The sequence below is a fragment of the Dromiciops gliroides genome, chromosome 3 (genome assembly GCF_019393635.1).
Source record: "Dromiciops gliroides isolate mDroGli1 chromosome 3, mDroGli1.pri, whole genome shotgun sequence".
Taxonomy (NCBI): domain Eukaryota; kingdom Metazoa; phylum Chordata; class Mammalia; order Microbiotheria; family Microbiotheriidae; genus Dromiciops; species Dromiciops gliroides.
The window spans coordinates 481,153,391-481,174,165 of record NC_057863.1 but is presented as its reverse complement, the minus strand read 5'-3'; positions in this window follow the sequence as shown (position 1 = coordinate 481,174,165).

Here is a 20,775-nt window from a genome sequence, read left to right as displayed (position 1 = left end):
AACAGACAGATCATTTTTATTTAACATCTATTTGTTGGCCTCCATCTAATTTCATTTACATTTGATCTCAGGATAATGTAGGTTGGTTGGATCTTCAAAGCTCTCTGAAGGCAGCTAGGTAACACAGTGGATAGAGCACTGGGCCTGGAGTCAGGAAGATTTGAGTTCAAATCAGTCTCATATCATTGTTAGATATATGGTGCTGGGCAAGTCACTTAACCCTGTTTGCCTCAGTTTCCTTATTTGTAAAATGAGCTGGAAAAAGAAATGGCAAAACACTCAAATATCTTTGCCAAGAAAACCCCAAATGGAGTTAAAAAGAATCAGACACAACTGAAAAACAACTGAACAAAAACACCATCTCTTTTATGTGTTCTCTTCTTTCCACTCACATGAATCACCCGACTTGTGGACCTTATCAACCCTAACCTGGGGTCATAGCTTCCTAATTGCTCTATCTCCACTCTCTTCTGTCTCCAAACTACACCCTCACACACACACACACACACACACACACACACACACACACACACACACACTCTACAGCTACCAAATTAATGTTCCTAAAACTCAGTTCTGATCCATTGCATTTCCCTATCCAAGAAGCTCCAATTGCCTACAGTTGATCCTAGGATAAAACACAAACTCTATTTGATTGAAAGCCCTTTATAATCTGGCTCCAACGAACCCTTCCAGTCTTCTTAACATAACACCCCCTTTCCCATATTCTCTGGTCCAGCCAAAGTGGCCTACTTTCTCTCCCCTATCTGTGACATTCCACAGACTATCTCTATGCCCTTGCACAGTCTGGCCTCCATACTTGCAATCTACTTCCTCCTCACCTCATTCCTTAGAATTTTCAGTTTCCTTCAAGGTTCAGCTCCCATGTCACCTAATATGTATATCCTAAACTGATTTCCCTAGTTGTTAATGCTTCCAGATCATCTTGTATTTATTTTGTATCTATGTAATATTTCCTTATCTGTGTACATGTCTCCTATAGAATAAAGATTCCTTGAGAGCAGAACTATTTGACTTTTGTTTTTGTACCACCAATGCCTGACCTGAAACCTAGTAATTACTTTCCGTAATTGTGACCCTGGATTCTGAAGTAAAATGTAAATGAAATACAAACTGTGGCAAATTCTATCAATCTGAAAAGGCCCTGTGACAGACACTATTTGTTCTCCAAGGATCAGCCTTGAAAAGAGATAGAGAGAAAGATTTGGCAAAGATGACACAAGATGAAAATGACAGTTGTTGGAGGTGTTGTGGGATGATATACAGAGTTAATGCACTATTGATGAAGTTATAAATTAGTTCAGTCCTTCTGGGAAAAAAACTCAGAATTTGCCCCCAAAGTCACTAAATTTTGTGTATCTTTGACCAGAGTTACTACTAGTACCTTAAAATGTCATGGATAAAGAAAAGAACCCCTTATAATTGCTCCCCTAGAGGATAAAAAGAGAAGTAAAGGTCTCTGTCCTCTAGGAGCTTCATTCAATGAAAGAGAGAGGGCATAACATGTGTGAGTATGTATACACATATAAATACAAAATAAATATCCCAAAAAGTTTAAGGGAGAAAGTTAAGAGCATGAAGGAATTGAGGAATTTGGGAAAGGCTCCACGTAGAAGATAGTGCTTAAGTTGAACTTCAGAGGAAACTAAAGGATTCTAAGAAACAGAGGTAAAGAAGGTATTCATTCCAAAAATGGAGGATGGCAAATACAAAGAAACAGAGAGAGGAGACGGAGGACCATGGAAGAGCAATTAAAAGAATACTAATTTCACTGCTATATAAGGAGAACATGTGAAGGGGAATAATAGGTAAGAAGGCTGGGAAGTTAAGTTGGAGACAGTTTGTGAAAGTCCTTAACTACCAAACAACATTTATATTTGATCCTAAAGAGGGTAGAGAACCACTCTAGTTTATTGACTATATGGCTAAACCTTTACTTTAGGAAAAAATCACTTTGCCAATTGTAGATATGACAAATTGTAATAGAGAGAGACTTGAGTCAGGGTGACTAATTAGGAAACCACTATATTATAATAGTCTAGGGAAGAGGTGATGGAGGCCTGAGTCAGGGTAGTGACTATATGAGTGGAAAGACAGGGATGGGTTTGATGAAAACATTTAGAAATTGGTTGGATATGTGGAGTGAGGGATGATGTCACAGAGGTTTATAGCCCTGGGTGACTAGAAAGGTGATCATCAAAATCAGCAAAAATTGGAAATCTAGAAGAGACTCAAAGTGCTTGGAGCCACACAGCTAGCATTTGGAAACATGTCTTCTGACTCCTAATTCCGTCATCTTTTTAATATACCATGTGGCCTTCCCATCATAATCAAAATAATTTTTTTAAAGTGTGCTCTAATTTAATCTCCTTGGGCTCACAAAGTAAGGAAGAAATATAGTTCTTGTCCTATCACAATATAAGTGGACAAGATCACAAAAGGACAGATAACATATACCAAGGTCCCAGGTCTAGGAAAAAAGAATGCCTATTATGAATTATTGGAGGGCCTTGGTGAAAGGTTAGAAAACACTTCAAGAGAGAGCTATGGTGGGAAGTCAGGGTTGGGCAGAGAAAGGCAAGAGGAACTATCCAAAGAACTGGAGCAATGGGGCTTATAAGCAAAGGAGAAATCATGCTAATAAGAGGCATAGTTACAGCAGTGCTGAAGGCACAAAGAATGAGCAGCAGTAGATCTGAATCACAGGATATGGAATTGAAGGATTTAAGTTCAAATCCTAGTTCTCCTTCTTACTAGCTATATGGTCATGGACAAGCCATTGACCTCTTTTGGCCTCAATTTCTTCAACTGAAAATAAACAGGTTAGTAACAGATCTCAAACCATTACCACAAAGCAGTAATTGCCAAAACTACTGATTCAGTTGTTTCAGTTGTGTCCAACTCTTCATGACCCCATTTGGGGTCTTTCCTTGGCAAAGCTACTGTAGTGGTTTTCCATTTCCTTCTCCAGCTTACTTTACAGATGAAGAAACTGAGGCAAACAGGGTTAAAAATCAACTGCACCAGTATAGGACAGAGGAAACAGGACTAGCTAGTACTTTGAATAGATCTGACTCTTTTTTTATTTTGACTGGGGCAATGAGAGTTAAGTGACTTGCTCAAGGTCACACAGTAAGTGTCAAGTGTCTGAGGCCAGATTTGAACTCAGGTCCTCCTGAATCCAGGGCCAATGCTTTATCCACTGTGCCACCTAGCTGCCCCCCTGTACTTTGAATAGATCTGAAGCTTTTAGTGATTTGCATGCTCAGAATGAGTCAATAGTTGATATGGCAACCCCTCCCCCCCAAAAGAAAAACCTACTACAACACTGGGTTGCATTAAGAAAATGGTTTGTTGAGGACCAGGGAAGAAAGAGTCCCAATGTCCTAATAAGACACCACATTTTAGGAATAATAACTGATACTTATATAGCATGTAAGCTTTATAAAGTACTTTCCATCCAAAATCACATTTGTTTCTCACAATAACCCTATAAGGTAGGTATCAAAGGTATTATTATTATCATCTTTTAGAGATGAAGAAACTGAGACTCAAGTTACTTATTCAAGGTTATGCAGCTTGTAAATGTAGGAGGTAGAATTTGAACACAGGTCTTCCTGATTCCAGGTTCACTATTCTGCTACTCCCCCCATACTGCTTCTGAATCCAGGGCCAGTGCTTTATCTACTGCATCACCTAGCTGCCCCCCCTCCACTGCTTCTAAAGAAGAATATTGTTACTAATGCAGAGATATGTCCAATGCGATTGTACATATATAACCTATATCAGATTGTTTTCTGTCTTGGAGAGGAGGAGAGGGAAGGGAGGGAGAAAAATTTGGAACTAAAAATCTTATAAAATATAATAGTTAAAATGCTCAGAATACCAGTTCTGAGCCAAAGAGCCAAGAGACCTACCAACTCAATAAATATTAACTACCTAAAAAAGGAGGTGGTGGAGGAGGAGGAGGAGGAGGAGGAGGAGGAGGAGAAGGATGTTGGTGAGCTAGAAAATGTCTGGGTTGGGAAATGCCTCACATTCATGCCATATCAGGTTTGGCTGAAGGAAATTAGGATATTTAGCCAGAAAAAAGGATGGCAAGGACAGCACAAATACAATATATTTCTTCAAGTATTTGAAGGTCTATAATGTGGAAGAGACATTAGACTTGTCTTATTTTTTTTCTAGAGAGCAGAACTAGAATCACTATTAGATCTAGAAGTGACTTTAGAATAGAATTGAAGAAGGGGGCAGTTAGGTGGTGCAGTGGATAAAGCACCAGCCCTGGATTCAGAAGGACCTGAGTTCAAATCCAGCCTCAGACACTTGACACATACTAGCTGTGTGACTCTGGGAAAGTCACTTCACCCTCATTGTCCCTGCAATAATAGAATGAGAATAAGAATAATAAGAATAAGTCCTTCTATTCTAGTCCAACATCCTCATTTGTCATTTGAAGGAAATTTAGTCCCAGAGAGGTTAAGTAACTTGCCAAAGGTCTCACAGGTAGTGACAGAGCTAGGATTTGAACCAAAGTTCTCTTCCACCAGGTTACACTGTCAAAGTGTAAAATCTACAGAGGCAGATTTTGGTAAAACTTCATAACAATTATGACTACCCTCAAATGGAATAATCTACCTTAGCAAGTAATGGGTTCATCCTATTAGAGATCTTTCAAGCAAAGGGTAGATGAACACTTATTGGGGATAACAGAAACACAGAATTTTAGGAATGGAAGACAGTCATCTAATACAATCAATCACAAAAATGAAGAATCCACCTCCTTTCAAAGCAGACCATTCCACTTGGGGAATTGTTATTGTTTTTTGTAATTTCTGTCTAGGTATAGGTCAGAGTAGATGACCCTTCCAAATTTTAGATTCTACAATTTATCCTGAGCAAGTCTTGTGTTTGGTGACTGTGTTGGCAAAGCTGGCCCAAGGTCAAGAACACACAGCAACATCAGGGACAGCCAAATAGCTATATTTCTAGTAGCATTACCCAGACCATTCTCCCTCTCTTATGGCATGTCTGTCAAAGGTCATTTGACAAAGAGAATGAAAAGTTCAGGCTGGAATAATTTCAAACTAGATTCCTGGGTTCAAGTACTAGCTTTATCATTTCTAAGCTGTAAAGCATTGGACAACCTCTCTGAGCCTGATCCTCATTTGTAAATGGGGTGGGGGTGGGGGTGGGGTCGGGGTAAAGCAATAACAGATACATTATCAGCGTCATAAATATTTTTTTGAGGATCAAAAGAAATAATATACACAAAATGCTTTCTAACCTGGGCTCAACATCCCAAAACCTTTGCAAAAATAGAAGGGGAAATTGTCTTTTCTCATTTCTTTTTTTGGAAACCAAGTTTATTTGTTGTTGTTGTTTAATAATTGTACAAAATTTCAGTTTTACTTATGTTATGGTAATTCTTCTATTAAAATTGTTGTAGTCGTGTATATTTTCTTCCCAGATCTGCTTACTTTACTTTATATTAATACATGTAAGTCTTCCATTCTTCTCTGTATTCAACATGTTTTCTCATGTCTTATAGCACAGTGATATTTCATTACATTCATGTGCCATGATTCTTAGCCTTTCCACAATTAATGGACCTTTATATTGTTTTGGGTTCTTGCTTACTGCCAAAAAAAAGAAAAGAAAAATACTGCTTTAAATATTTTTGTGTATATGGGGACTTTTTTTTTCTCATCAATGACCTTCATGGGATATAAGCCTCTTAGTGGAATCTCTGGGGCAAAGGGTATGGACATATTAGTCTCTTTATTTACATAATTCCAAATTGCTTTACAGAATGGTTGTATTAATTCACTGCCTCTGTCAACCATGTATTAGTGTGCCTGTCTCAAGCCTGTCTTAGTGCCCCTCCAAAAACTGATAATTCCTATCTTTTTGTCTTCTTTGCTAATTTGTTGGATATGAAGGAAAACCTCAGGCTTTTTTGGCTGGCATTTTTCTTACTATTAAAAATTTTGACCTTTTTTCATATGGTTGTTATTAGTTTGCAATTTGTTGGGGTTTTTGAAAACTTTGAAAATTGGAGAATGGGGTTTGGACTTACATATTTCTGTTAGTTTTCTATATATCTTAGATATAAAACTGTTGTTTGAGGTAGTTGATACAAAGACTATTTTATCCAGTTGGTTGCTTCCCTTCTTATCCTAGATGCATTAATTCTGTTTGTACAAAAGCTTTCATATAATAAAAAAAACCCCTATTTTATCTCTTGCAAAAGCCTCTATTCTTTTTGTTGTTAAAAATTTATCTCTATAATTATACTTTAAGATAAAGAACAACTTAATAAGAGAGGGAATATTTAGAGTTCATGGTTGGGACATGCCAATATGATAAAAATGACAATACTACCACAATTAATTTACATGATGCCCAGTCATACCCATATTCCACCCAGGCTCTGTATCTTTTCCCCCTCCTACCCCACTTCTTGCCAACACATACAAGGCAATCTAACCAATAATATACCACTCTAACCTGGCTCCTTTTTGCCTTTTTAATCTTTCTTTTTACCTCCCCTCCAAGAACTCTACAATATAGATACACTTACTGCTCCTTACACTCCATCTTCCAATTCATGCAATTTCACTAGTTGTTCCTTATATCTAGAATACTCCCCCTCCTCACCTCTATCTCATGGATTTCCTAGCTTCCTTAAGAGTCAGCTCATCCCACTTTCTGTAAGAGGCCTTTCCTGTTCACCCTACTACTAGTGCCTTCCTTCTGGGATTACATTCCATTTACCCTGTATGTTTCTTATATTATACATGTATGTTGTCTCCCTGATTAGAATGAAAGACTCTTCAGAGGATTTAGGGTTTTTTTTCCTCCTCTCTTTGTATCTCCAATACTTAGGCCAGTATCTGGCAAGTAGCAAGGACTTAACAAATGCTTGTTGAATGACTGGATGTATGAATGGATAAATGGATGGATGGATGGATGGATGGATGGATGGATGGATGGATGGATGGATGGATGGATGGATGGATGGATGGATGACTCGTCTAAATACCCTGACTGTCTATAGTTCCTAAAAGAAGTGCTAATATAATCAGTCAACTCAATCTAGCTGTTTCCCACTAACCCTAAGACCAACAACCCTAGTTTCACCTCAGACATTAAACTGACACTATTTTCCCCACGTTCTCAGTCTCAAGTCCTGTTGTACTTTCTGATATTTTCATTATATTACATTTATTTACTAATATATTTTAATGTAAACAAATATATTTATAACAAATATGCATTACAAAAATGAGAGTACTATTTAAAAGAAGAAAGTTTTTATTATGTTTTTATAGACACAGCCTCTATTTCAGCTTCTCTAAAGAAAGGTAACTCATTACTTGCTTTAAAAAAAATTTTTTTTTGCAGGGCAATGAGGGTTAAGTGACTTGCCCAGGGTCACACAGCTAGTAAGTGTCAAAGTGTCTGAGGCCGATTTGAACTCAGGTCCTTCTGAATCCAGGGCCGGTGCTTTAACCACTGCGCCACTTAGCTGCCCCCAACTCATTACTTTCTAAGGCAATTCATTCCACTTGGGTATAATTCTAAATATTAGGAAATGTTTCCTTATATGAAGCTAAAAAACCATCCCTTGGTGAATTTCACTCATTGGTTTTTGTTCTGCTCTCCAGAATCAAGAAAAAAAATTCAGGACCTCATCCTTATGTCAGCTCCAAAATATTTGAAGACATCTGTTATGTTCCCTCTAAGTCTTGTTTTTGCTGAGGCTAAACCACTTTCATTTCTTCCCGTTGGTATTCCTGTGCCATGACTTTGAGTCTGTTCATGATTCTTTTCCCTTGCCTCTGTAGAAACTTGGGAATGTCCTTTCCAAAATGTGGTATCTAGAATTGAAAATAGGAGTCATTCAATAAATACTAATTAACAACAATCACTGAATGCAAAAGATTTTGCTAAAGCCCAGGGGAGATATAAAATTTAGTTAAATCAGGATCCCTGTCTGCTCTGAAGTTTATAATTCATAAGGGGACAAAAAACCCACAAAGAGAGCTGTCACGTACTCTGTTACAAGGGAAGTGTAACAGAGTTATAAAATAAAGACCTGCTGTTTTCTAAACAGAATACATAGTATGGTGGGACTATGGCTCATTTCCACTCTTCTTCTGTTAAAGAAGCTCACAATCAATATGGTTCTATTAATGAAACCTAAGAGATGGTATTCTTTAATGGGAAAGTGTTGAACTTGGATTCAAGAAAGCTTTATTTGAATGCTACCTCCAGTATTTATGAGCTGCATGATGATGAGAAAATCACTTAATTTCTCTGAGCTTCAGTTAATGAGCATATTATGATATCTGTAGTGTCCATCCCAATCATCTCAAGCCTCCATCAGTTTCCTATGCCATCTAGTCTAAGGTAACTGTATCTTGAATATACCTATATATTTTGAGGATGTAGATTGCTTTCTCTTTGTCATTGTATCCCCAGCACTCAGTTTAGTGTCTGGCATCTATTAAATGTTTAATAGATACTTGATGGATTGATTAATTATCAAACACTTACCATGTGCCCCATGGGCATTGAGCTAGAAATTGGGGATATAAGGACAAAAATGAAAACTGTTTCTGGCCTCAAGGATCTCACATTCTCTCTTATAGAACTTTGGTGAAGATCAAACTTGATAATATATGTAAATTGCTTTGTAAACCTTAAAGGAATAGTTAGATGTCATCTATTTTCTTTTTCTGGATGCCATATCACACTGTTTATTCATATAGAGTTTATAGTTTACTCAAACTCCAAGATGTTTTTGACATAGGCTTCTCTGTAGACATATTCCTCCCCACCCCCACCCTGTACTTGTGCAGTATTTTTATTTTAGAAACAAGTGTAGAACTTTGCATTTATTGGTTTTAAACTTCATCCAGTAAGATTTGGCTCATTTTTCTAACCTGTCTAGATTTTTTGGACCTCAATTCTATCATGTGCCATACTGACTATTGCTCAAACCTTTTACATTATTCCATAATTTTTATGAGCATTCCACTTATGTAATGCTATTTCACTTAAATGGGGAAAAATAATTGCATTACTATATCATAGATTAAGAAGAACCTTGCTAGGTTGATCTCATTCATTTTTTTAACTGATGAATCAGGGAAGTATCATAGACATAGAATATATATCAGCAATGCATTTCACAAAATCTCTCATGGTATACTCATGGAGAAGATGGCAGGATGTGGGCTAGGTGATAGTAATGTAGATTCAGAATTGATTAAATGCCCAGATCCCCCAAAATGAATGAAGTGATTAGGATGCTCTCTGGTAGAGTGCCATGGGGACTTTGTATCTATCTGATCAATATTTTTATCAATCACTTTTTCACGCTCAAAAATGTATTACTGAGAGTCTTCTATTACTCTTGAGAGGATTTCCTAGATTCTCATTTGCTATGATCTTATCTATTTTTCCTCTGAGCTTTGTGATGTCAGTCCTCCTAAAGTCTAAGGCAGCAGTTCTCAAAAATATGTTCTGGGGACCCCTGGAACTTTTGAGACCCTGGCAGGGGGTCTATGAGGTAAAAACTACCTTCATCATTACATTAAAATGGTTTCATTTCTAATATGGAAAATATCAATAGATGAAAGCCATGTGAACAAAAGCTTTTTGGGATCCTCAATAATTTTTCAGAGGTCAAAGAAATAAAGAGTTCATGAGACCAAAAAGTTTGCAAATCACTGGTCTAGGGTCTGTGTCAAGTCTGACACACCAGCATTGTCTAACTGTGTCTACTTTAAACTTAAAGATAGTATGATTACTTCCTTTTATAATTATCATTAACATTTCACCAAATAGTTCCAGAGAGAATCAGGTTCAGCTAAACAGTTCTCCTAGTCTCTTCTTCTACCTTCCGAAATCTGAGGTTATCAAATCAAGAATTTATCAGCTGTTCTGCTTTTAGCAGGACTTCTAGCAGATTCTTGGATATTGACGCCCCCACTCCCATCAGTACCCCAGCCTGACTCTTTGCCAATGTTATTATTGACATCAGATATTGTCAACAATTTTCTTCATTTTGGCAGGGCTGTCTATAGTACATTCCTACCAATATCTTGTTTCTCTTTCTCCTTCCTTTGATTCTTTCTTAAATGTTAAGCAAGGAAGGCAGCTAGATGGTACAGTGGATAAAGCACTGGCTCTGGATTCAGGAGGATCTGAGTTCAAATCCGGCCTCAAACACTTGACACTTGCTAGCTATATGACCCTGGGAAAGTTACTTAACCCTCATTGCCCCGCAAAAAAAAAAAAAAAAAAAAAAAAAAAAAAAAAAAAAAAAAGTTAAGCAAATGCTATCCCCTCAGATTAAACGGCATTCCAAATAGCCATATATCTTGACATACAATGTCATTTTAATTCTCCTCTTTCAACGAGATCTATGCTTCCATTGCCATATGCTTGCATGAGTTCCTAATTCCTCATTTAAATACCTTGAAATTACATTTAGCTCCTTGAATTAAAATCTCATTTATTTTGTTTATTAACAGATTTTTTGCATTGATATATAGATATATAAAGCCATGGGAAGCATTTCTTCCTCCTCTTTCCACATATTTTCTCCTGGGAATGAGCCATTCTACTGATATTTCTCTATGTTGCTCTTCCTCTCCCAGTCACCTGGTTTAGGAAGTATATATTACTGGTATTCTCTTTTCTTCCCCTCCAGCCACCACCTTCCACTTTCAGTTTAAAGCCCTCTTACACAAATTACTGAGTCTCCAAGACATAAATTACACTCCTTATCTTTCAAAGATGACAAACAACAAAGCAACAGTAAAAAGGAGGTTTGACACATCTGTTGCTTGGGTAATGTTTTGGGAGGCAGCACTGGTAGTGATAGGCACTTGGTATACTTTAGAACCTCTGGTGTTTGTTCATAGGCTCTGTTCCATAATAACCTTTGTAAACATCAATATTTCCTTCCACGTGTGCACAATATAGCGGCAGGCTGGTGCTCATGTCATAACATTAGAGGAGACACAGAGAGTCCCAAAGCAGATAACTAGACATGGAAATACCACAGCACCCAAATATTGAAAATGGTTCGTTCTCACTCCTCCATATACACTCCAAAGCTAAATAATACAATAGCATTAAAAATAATAATGGTCAAAAGAAACAACCCCCAGAAAAAATTATCTATCCCTGTTGGAGTTTTAGAGACTTGTTATTTCCTATCAAAGCTGGTACTGTTCTTCAGAGAAAAGAGTGATAGAAGCAGGCTGAGGGCAGTATAAATTTAGCTCATTTTTGTTCCTGTTTTTGTTTTTCAATTAAATCAGACTTCCTCAATGAACCTAAGATTTACTAAGGCTTTTTCCAGCCCCTTTGGGGGAGAGGACAGGAAGAGAGTAAAAGATGGAAGGAAACATAAAAGTGACTAGTTAAAATATATTCCCATCTCACTGTTCAGTGTGTCAAATAAATTCTTGGGGCAGGTGCTTGAATTCACAGACTCTTTAGAGGGAATTTCGCAGCCCCCAGGAATATATTGGTTAAGAAGAAGGAAGGAGGGGGGTGTGGAGAAAAACAACCACCAACATCAGCTGCTAGTAGGGAAAAAGCTAATCATGGAAACTTTGCTGCGGGAGAGGTGCAGCTGTCAAAGTAATAAGGTAAATGAGTGGTCGACTAAAATGGTGTTTGCAGGAGAACTCTGCTCTGTGCTAAATAGGGGAGATTGAACTCTAGCACCATCCTACTATTCCTTGGTAATGCACCATTTTGGAGCTGACTGGGTGGTCCTAAGCCCATTGCCACAGCGGCTACACCGTCGATACCAATCAAGGCTCCGCAGCTGAGACCCTGAGTGACCTGTTTCGGGAGCTTTATTTCAGACCCGATTCACTCATTTGTGTGAGATGCTTTTTCTGCCACTTTATTTATGGGATTACATAAATGAGCCATTAAAAATGTAAATCTTCAGAACAGTGGAATAATACAGATTTAAACAATCAGCCCGGGGCGGTACAGTACAGAAACTGGCCCGCACGGCACCGACCGTACTGCGCCCCGGTGACTATGGCAACGATGTAGGGCTGGGGGAGAGAGCCAGAGAGGGACCGATGGGGAAATAAAACATCGCAGCATTGTAGCAGTCACTGGCACCAGAGGAAGATTAGGGTCTCGCTTGCTTTCTCTCGCTCGCTCTTTCTTAAGGGACTATTAGAACAATAAGGAAGATGTGCCATTATAATCAACAAAAAGAGGCCAAGGCATCCCTCACACAGTGCAGGTGTCAAGACAATCGAGCTCACCACAGAATCGAAAAGTTTATTCCACCTCATGGCAAAGTATTTAACCCTTTCGTGTCTTTTGCAACACGCGCCCCCCCCCCATACACACACACACACACACACACACACACACACACACACACACAGCCCATGTGAGGAGGGTGGGGGGGGATAGATAAGGATTTTTTCCATTCTCTTTTCTAGTTTAGATTGACTGCACTGTAACTTTGCCCAGGGTGAATAGAGATTTGTCTCCCGGGCACTGATATCTGAAGGGGGAAACTTCCTCCTTGGGAGTAGAGACTTCCTCCCTGGGGCAACCACCTTTCCCCCACATCACCTTGGGGACCTCTGCCCCACCACTGTGGTGTCCTGCTTTTTCTCCCTAACTTCCGTAGGGAGTGAGGGCTAGATCTCTTCCTTGCTCAGCGCAATTGCACCTGGAGTCAGGCTATATCCTCTGTTTTGCCACTACCCTCCCCTCACCCCAACCATGGTTTTGCCTTAGTTAAAACACTTCCTAGTTATGGTTTTAAGAATTTCAGGGCAGCTAGGTGGCGCAGTGGATAAAGCACTGGCCTTGGATTCAGGAGGACCTGAGTTCAAATGTGACCTCAGACACTTGACACTTACTAGCTGTGTGACCCTGGGCAAGTCACTTAACCCTCATTGCCCTGTCCCAAAACAACAACAACAACAACAAAGAATTTCAGAGCCAGATCAAAAAAAAAAAATCACCTTTTCTGCTTCTAAATTCTGTTCTAAAATGTCAGTTGAGGAGATAGCCTGTTAAGCATCCCACAGAGATTTCACCCCATGCAGATCATAGTGATGGGAGAAAGTTAAAAATATTACTATTAGGTCATCTGACTACCTTGAGGGTGCTCAGGATTACCTGTTGCCCCTGGTTTAAGATAGAACATATACTTAGAGTTACCTAAGTACAAGTTATCATTTTATGCACTGGACACTGAGGTCAGGACAACAAAGCTCAAGAAGATTCAGAGATTGGCAGAACAGAAAGATGTAGCATTGGGCCCCATGGTGGGTGGAGAGCTAGCCTCCAATCTAGGAGGACCTGGTTCAAGGCCCACCTGTGACACCTTTTGACTGTGTGACCCTGGGCAAGTCACTTAATCTTTTAGTGACCCAAGCAAGTTTCTGAGACAATAAGATACTGAGAAGGTGCTAAACTGAATTATTAGAGGAAGTTACTTACCTAGAGATCCCTACATTGTCCTTAAAGATCATCTAATCTAAGGGTTCCTAACCCTTTTTGTATCATGGACTTCTTTGGCAGTCTGGTAAAGTCTATGGACCCCTTCTCATAAAATAATGTTTTTAAATGCAGAAAATAAAATGCATAGGATTGCCAAAGAAATAAATTATATTTAAATACAATTATCAAGATATTAAAAAAAACAAGTTCACAGACTAAAATTAAGAGTCCCTGATCTAACCCAACTCACTAGAATCAAAGGATCACAGAATTGCAAAGTTGTAGCGGGGTGGGGGAATTTAGATACCATCTAATTCAACCATAGAGTCACCTATGTGCAGAATTGTAAAGGACATGGATCATATATTCCAACTTTTACCCAAGGCTAAAAGCCTGCCTAAAACAGTCACTATTTAAAGCACTCTAGCACCAGGGCAAGTTACTATCATTCAAGATAGTCCATGAGATTTTCATCAGCTCATAGATTTAGATGCTGCCTATTTTACAAATGAGGAACTGAGGCTGAAGGCCCCAGAGGTATCAAGTGGCAGAACTAGGATTTGAACCCAGGTTCTCCAAGTCTAAAGGTGACACTCTGTTCCACTATGCAGCCTTTCTAAAACAATGTCACTGACCTCTTTCACACATTTCTGTTAGGATATTCTTTATATGTGGTCAAAATCTTGGCCACCTATGTTAGACAGTGGCTTGAGAGCTGGGCCAGGAGTCAGGAAGACTCATCTTCCAGAATTCAAATCTGGCCTCAGAAACTTAACAGCTGTATGATCCTGGGCAAGTCACTTAACCCTGTTTGCCTCAGTTTTGTTCATCTGTAAAATGAACTGGAGAGGGAAATGGCAAACCACTCCAGTATCTCAGCCAAGCAAACCTCAAATGTTGTCATGAAGAGTTGGAAAAAACTAGAGAACAACAACAAAATTCCCTTTCAGTTATAAATCCTGAGATAAGGGTGAAAGGCAAGAAATATTGAAATCTGTAGCCTTTTGTGAAGCAAGGCACTAAAAACATTAGTCAGAATCATTTCAAGGTTAAAGTTCAATCAACCATTGTTCAATCAACTAGCAATTATTAAGGTCCTACTATGAGCCAGGCTCTGTGCTTAGCACTGGAGATAAACAGGCAATCAATCAACAAGGGTTTATTAAGGACCTATTATGTGCCAGGCACTGTGTTAAGCACTAGATGAAAAAAGGCAAAATTAGTCCTTGTGCCCCCAGTAATACACATTCTGACAGAGGAGACAACATGCAAACAACCACGTGCAAAGAAGATATATATGTGGGGCATTGGCGGTAATCTCAGAGGGAAGATGCTATAAAGCAAAAATGGTGAGACCTCCTGGGCTCATGTAGCTTATGTTCTTTTGGAAGGATATGACATGTCAAGGAAGTGGGGGAGGGTGGTACTAATGACCAGCTCATCATAAATCCTTTCTGGTCTCCTTTTTCTTATATTGGCCTTTATTCTCACCAAGAACTCTTAGAAGGATTAGGTAGAAACCTCCCTAAAACGGGACCAGGGTCAATATGGTGCTTGTTTTAAAAGGGCAGAGAGCTTGTCCTTGCAAAGTATGTCCATTCCACAGAATCTCACATCTATGTGGTGTTTTGAGATTCAAAAAGTACTTTTCACACGTTATCTCGTTTGGTCCTTACAACAACCCTACAGGGTGGATGCTATTATTATCTTCATTTTATAGATCAGGAAACTGAGACTCAGAGAGATTAAGAGACTTACCCAGGAGCACAGTTACTAAATGTCTGAGGTAGGGCCCCATTGCCTGATATCTCAGGGCTTGTGGGGAAATCCAAAAGGAGAGGTTATCCTTGAGAAGCCTTCAATCTATGTGAGGAGACAAGAATGACAAATAGAATAGGGGAGAACTGCTCCTGACAGCATGTAATTAAGAGCTAGGCTGTTATATGGATGACAAGTGCTATTAAAAATCTAGAAACAAAAGATCGGTGTCAGCTAGAATAAGCAAGGAAGACTCAGTGAAGAAGGTGGGACTGGAGGTAGACATTGAAGGGTGAGTAGAAATTGGGACAAATCCAGCCTCAGACAGCTATTTGACTCTGGGCACCACTAGACTAGATGATCTCTAAAACACTTACAACTCTCAGATTCTGCAAGTCTTCCAGGATTTGCATTTTAACAGAAATCAAAGTTTTAAACTAAAAAAATGACATTCTACTGGTGAATTTCAGTCAACTACCAGTATATGGGAGAGGATTTTTTTTTATGGTAGGAAAAACAATTTAGACCTTTTCCATGTCCTTCTCCATTGAGAGTATTCTCTGTTTTAAAATGTCACTGGAAGGGGCAGCTAGGTGGTACAGTGGATAGAGCGCCAGCACTGGATTCAGGAGTATCTGAGTTCAAATCCGGCCTCAGACACTTGACACTTACTAGTTGTGTGACCCTTGGCAAGTCACTCAACCCCCTTTGCTACATACACACACACACACACACACACACACACAAAATGTCACTGGAGAAATTCTGGTACCAAAAAGGTGAGGCCTTTGTTTTAGAGAAAAGGTTGGGGTCATTAAAATATCTGTGAAGGAATTCTAAAAGCAATCTGGCCTGCTCTCCTCCTCCTCCTCTTGCTTTATTTTGGGTTCAGATCATTGTCCCATTTGCAGTATCCAAGATGTATGTACTGGTGAGTGAACTTTATAGATTGCCTATTCAACTGTATAGCATCTAAATGGTGAACATTCTTTGTCAACTTGGCTTCACCTGTGTGGCTAGGTATTCCAAAAGCCTGTAGTTGGGGCTGGTAAATTCATATATGGTAATCGAATAGAAGGCTAATATAGGGCAGCCCTTCAAATTTTCGCATGAGACACAGAATTCCAAGTTAAACTTCTGTCCTATGGCTAGCTCTACATTATCGTTCATTCAGTAAGCTTCCTATGTGTAATATGTGGTCCTACATGAGACAACTAGATAACACAGTGAATAGAGTACTGGGTCTGGGGTTCAAATCCAGTCAGAGCCTGTGGAAGTCTGAGTACATTTTTTTTTTTGTGGGGCAATGGGGGTTAAGTGACTTGCCCAGGGTCACACAGCTAGTGTCAAGTGTCTGAGGCCGGATTTGAACTCAGGTACTCCTGAATCCAGGGCCAGTGCTTTATCCACTGTGCCACCTAGCTGCTCCCTCTGAGTAAATTATTTAACCTTTGTTTGCCTCAATTTCCTCAAGTGCAAAATGGGAATAACAATAGTATCTACCTTCTAGAGTTATTGTGAGGATTAAATGAGATACTATTTGTAAAGCACTTAGTACATAGTGCCTTAGGCAATGAGGAAGTTGAACATAAGGAGTGGAAGGGACTTTGAAGATTATGTAATATGACTCTCATTTTAGGGATGAAGAAAGTTGAGGTACAGAGAGATCCAGTGATGTAATTGCCAAGGGTAGAGCAATTAACTGGTGACAGAGAGAGAAACTAGGTCTCCTGATAACCAGCCCTTTACTCTTTATATCATAACACATTTCATTAATATTATAATCTATGGTTAAAATGTTTAGCTATGTATTTGTTTACTACTTTAAAAAAAGACAAAATGTCAGAAATTGTTGTACGAAGGTGAATCTATGTGTAATAGAATTTGTGTGTCTTTGTGAGGTGGGGATTGTAGAGAGGGAAAAGAAAAAAGAGAGTCCACATCCATGATTTCACTGGATATAGGGAACTTCCACAATATAGATTATCAACTCCTTAGTATTTGCACATTCACTATGTTTTTTTGTTTTGTTTTGTTTTGTTTTTTGGTGAGACAATTGGGGTTAAGTGACATGCCCAGGGTCTCAGAGCTAGAAAGTGTTAAGTATTTGAGGCCAGATTTAAACTCAGGTTCTCCTGAATCCAGGGCCAGTGCTTTATCCACTGTGCTACCTAGCTGCCCCTGCACATTCACTATGTGCCTTGAACCCAGGTCTTCCTGATTCAAGAGCCAGCCCTCCATCCACTATGCCATGCTGCCCCTTCATGAAATGCTAGTGGAAGGGCAATAATGTGACATTGGAGGAATTCTTGCCATTCTTGACCTGTAAATCTCACACTTTCTGTACTGACTCCAAGACTACTAGAAAGAGTTCTGGAACTGAGCAGAGTATGTGCTATTTACCTACAATTCAGCCTTACTGCTGGATTCACTCATTTCTTCTTTAATCTTTCCATCGGATCTACTATTTTGGGGCTTCACGAAAGGTTTATGATTCCTAAAGCTTGAGAGATGCCTCCCAAAGCCAAGGTTGAAGTCTCAATTATGAACATGCCCTAGTTTCCTATTGTAATAGATGAAGAGTAATGAACAAGAAGTTATTTCTGGCGAGTGGAACTAGGAAACCCAAATACTTGACCCAAAAGGACAAAGGTAAGAGGAATTTAGAGGACCACCAAGCACAGCAGTGACCTGGAAACTGAAAATAGAGCACACCTAGGGATTAGATAGGACTTTCCCACAAATGCCTGAAGTTGCAAACTAGTATTTATCAAGTCTTTAGTGGAGCATTGAGGGGGCATAGTAGATCAAGTGCCGGATCTGCAGTTAGGAAGACCAGTTCAAATCTAGCCTCAGACACTTATAAGCTGTGTGACCCTGAGCAAGGTACTTAACCTGCTTGTCTCAGTTTTCTTGCCTGAAAAATGGGGATAATAGGACCTACTTCACAGGGTCATTATGAGGATCAGATGAGATAATCATGGTAAAGCACTTAGTATATAGTGCCTGACACATAGTAAGCAGTATATAAATGTTAGCTATTATTATTTTTTTTGAGGGGCAATGAGGGTTAAGTGAGTTGCCCAGGGTCACACAGCTAGTAAGTGTCAAGTGTCGGAGGCCGGATCTGAACTCAGGTCCTTCTGAATCCAGCACCACTTCGCCATCTAGCTGCCCCTATGTTAGCTATTATTATTGTTATTTGCAAAGCACTTTACGTGTGTTATCTCGTTTGATTCTCGAAACAACCCTGTTAGGTACATTATGATCTCCATTTTACAAATGAGGAAATTGAAGCTGAGAGAGGTTAAGGGATTCACCCAAGGTCTTAACAACTAAGTAAGTATCTGAGGCAGGATCTGAACTCAGGTCTTCTTGACTCTGAGTCCAGCACTCTGTCCACTGTCTCATCTATCTGTGAATACAGAAAAAGTGTGAAGGGAAGAAGGATATACTTAGAGCTGAGCAGCAGGGAGCTTTTCATGTCAGCTACAGGGGCCATTTCTGTAACCTTTTTTTTTTTTTTTGCAGGGCAATGAGGGTTAAGTGACCTGCCCAGGGTCACACAGCTAGTAAGTATCAAGTGTTTGAGGCTGGATTTGAACTCAGGTCCTCCTGAGGCCAGTGCTTTGTCCACTGTGCCACCTAGCTGCCCCTCTGTACCCTTTCATAATCATGATATAGGTCCCATGATTTGGATCCTTTGCTCCATGGTACTGTTTATCTGGGGACTATTTGCTGATTATCAACACTTTTTGACAAGAGTTAGAATAGAGAAAGTCCTCTCATTATTAGATAAATTAAGGAGTTCAAAGTGTCTTTAGATTGTTCATCCAAGGTACCTTTTTGTCCAAATGCTTTAGTTCCTAGCTTCTTAAATTGTGGGTCAAGACTCCATAGGGGGTCACATAACTGAATGGAGGGAGGGTGGCAAAAATTTGGCCACAGTAAAAGGTTATCTGTATCTATTTTATATATCTATATGCCTGGGATCGTGTAAGAATTTCTCAGACGAAAAGGGGTTGAGAGTAGAGAAAAGTTTAAGAAGCCCTGCTTAGTCAGATGGTTTGTTTGATCCTAACTGCTCATCCCAAAGCCCTCTGCCCTGGTCTCCTTTTTCTTATATTGGCCTTTACTCTCACCTTCCTGCCTCTACTCCAGTGCTGTGTAGATGCGTTTATATCACTAAAATTCCACCTATAGTAACCTCCTACCCCAGTCTTGAGCCTGCAGTCATTTAATAAGTCAATAACACCTCCTACAGAGTGCAATAAGTTCCCCTCCAAAGCCAAGTAGGAGAGAGAAAAGCCCTATTTGTTGTTTCATTAGAGGGGATGAGATAGAGGAGGATTAAAATGAATTATCCTGAACAAGAAATCATGTAAAAGTTTCTCAATATCCAAGCTAGGAAATTTTTTCTTGATGCATAAATACAACGGGAAAACTAGTACAATGGTGCAGTGGCCTGGAGTCAGGAAGACCTGAGTTCAAATCTGACCTCAGACACGTACTAGCTGTGTGACCCTGGACAAGTTACTTCACCCTGTTTGCCTCCGTTTTCTCATCTGTAAAATGATCTGGAGAAAAGTAGAAAGCCACTGCATCATCTTTGCCAAGAAACCCCAAATGGAGTCAGAAAGACTCAGAAACAAGCGAAAACTACCAAACAACAAATAAGGACTATAATAGGACCAACCATCTCTCAAAGACAGGGAGTGTTTTTATATCCCAACCTTCAAGATGTCAAGAATGCCTGACAGCCCCTTGTTATTTCAGGTCGTGAGGCTTGAACAGATTATTTCCCAGATACTGAAAGAACTTGCTGAGGGGATTACCTCAGTGATCTGTGAATAATAGAAAATGGGAGAAGTGTCTAAAGATTTTTAAAGTCCCAATTTTTTTTTTTAAAAAAAGGGGTTCTTCAACCTTCAGGTTAGTGAGCTCTGCTTTGATTCCTAGAAAAATGCTAGAATATATTATTTATGAGATTGTAAGATATGGCATCTTTATCTGAGAAACCATCTATAAAACTTTTCTCCAATTTTCTGCTTTCCTTCTGATCTTGGCTACATTTGTTTTACTTATGCAAAACCCTTTTAATTTAATGTAATAGAAATTATCCATTCTACACTTAACTTTGTTCTCTATCTCTTGCTTATTGGTAAATTGTTACCTACCCATATGTAGTAATATGTTCCATGTTCTAATTTTCTCTCCTAATATCTAGGTAATGTATCCATTTTGACATTATCTTGGTAAATGGTGTAAGTTATCAGTCAATGCCTATTTTCTGCCCATAATGCTTTCCAGTTTTCCCAGCAATTTTTACCAAATAATGAGTTCTTATCCCAAAATCTTAAGTCTTTACACTTGTCAAAACCCATATATATATATATATATATATATATATATATATATATATATATATATATATATATATATAGAGAGAGAGAGAGAGAGAGAGAGAGAGAGAGAGAGAGA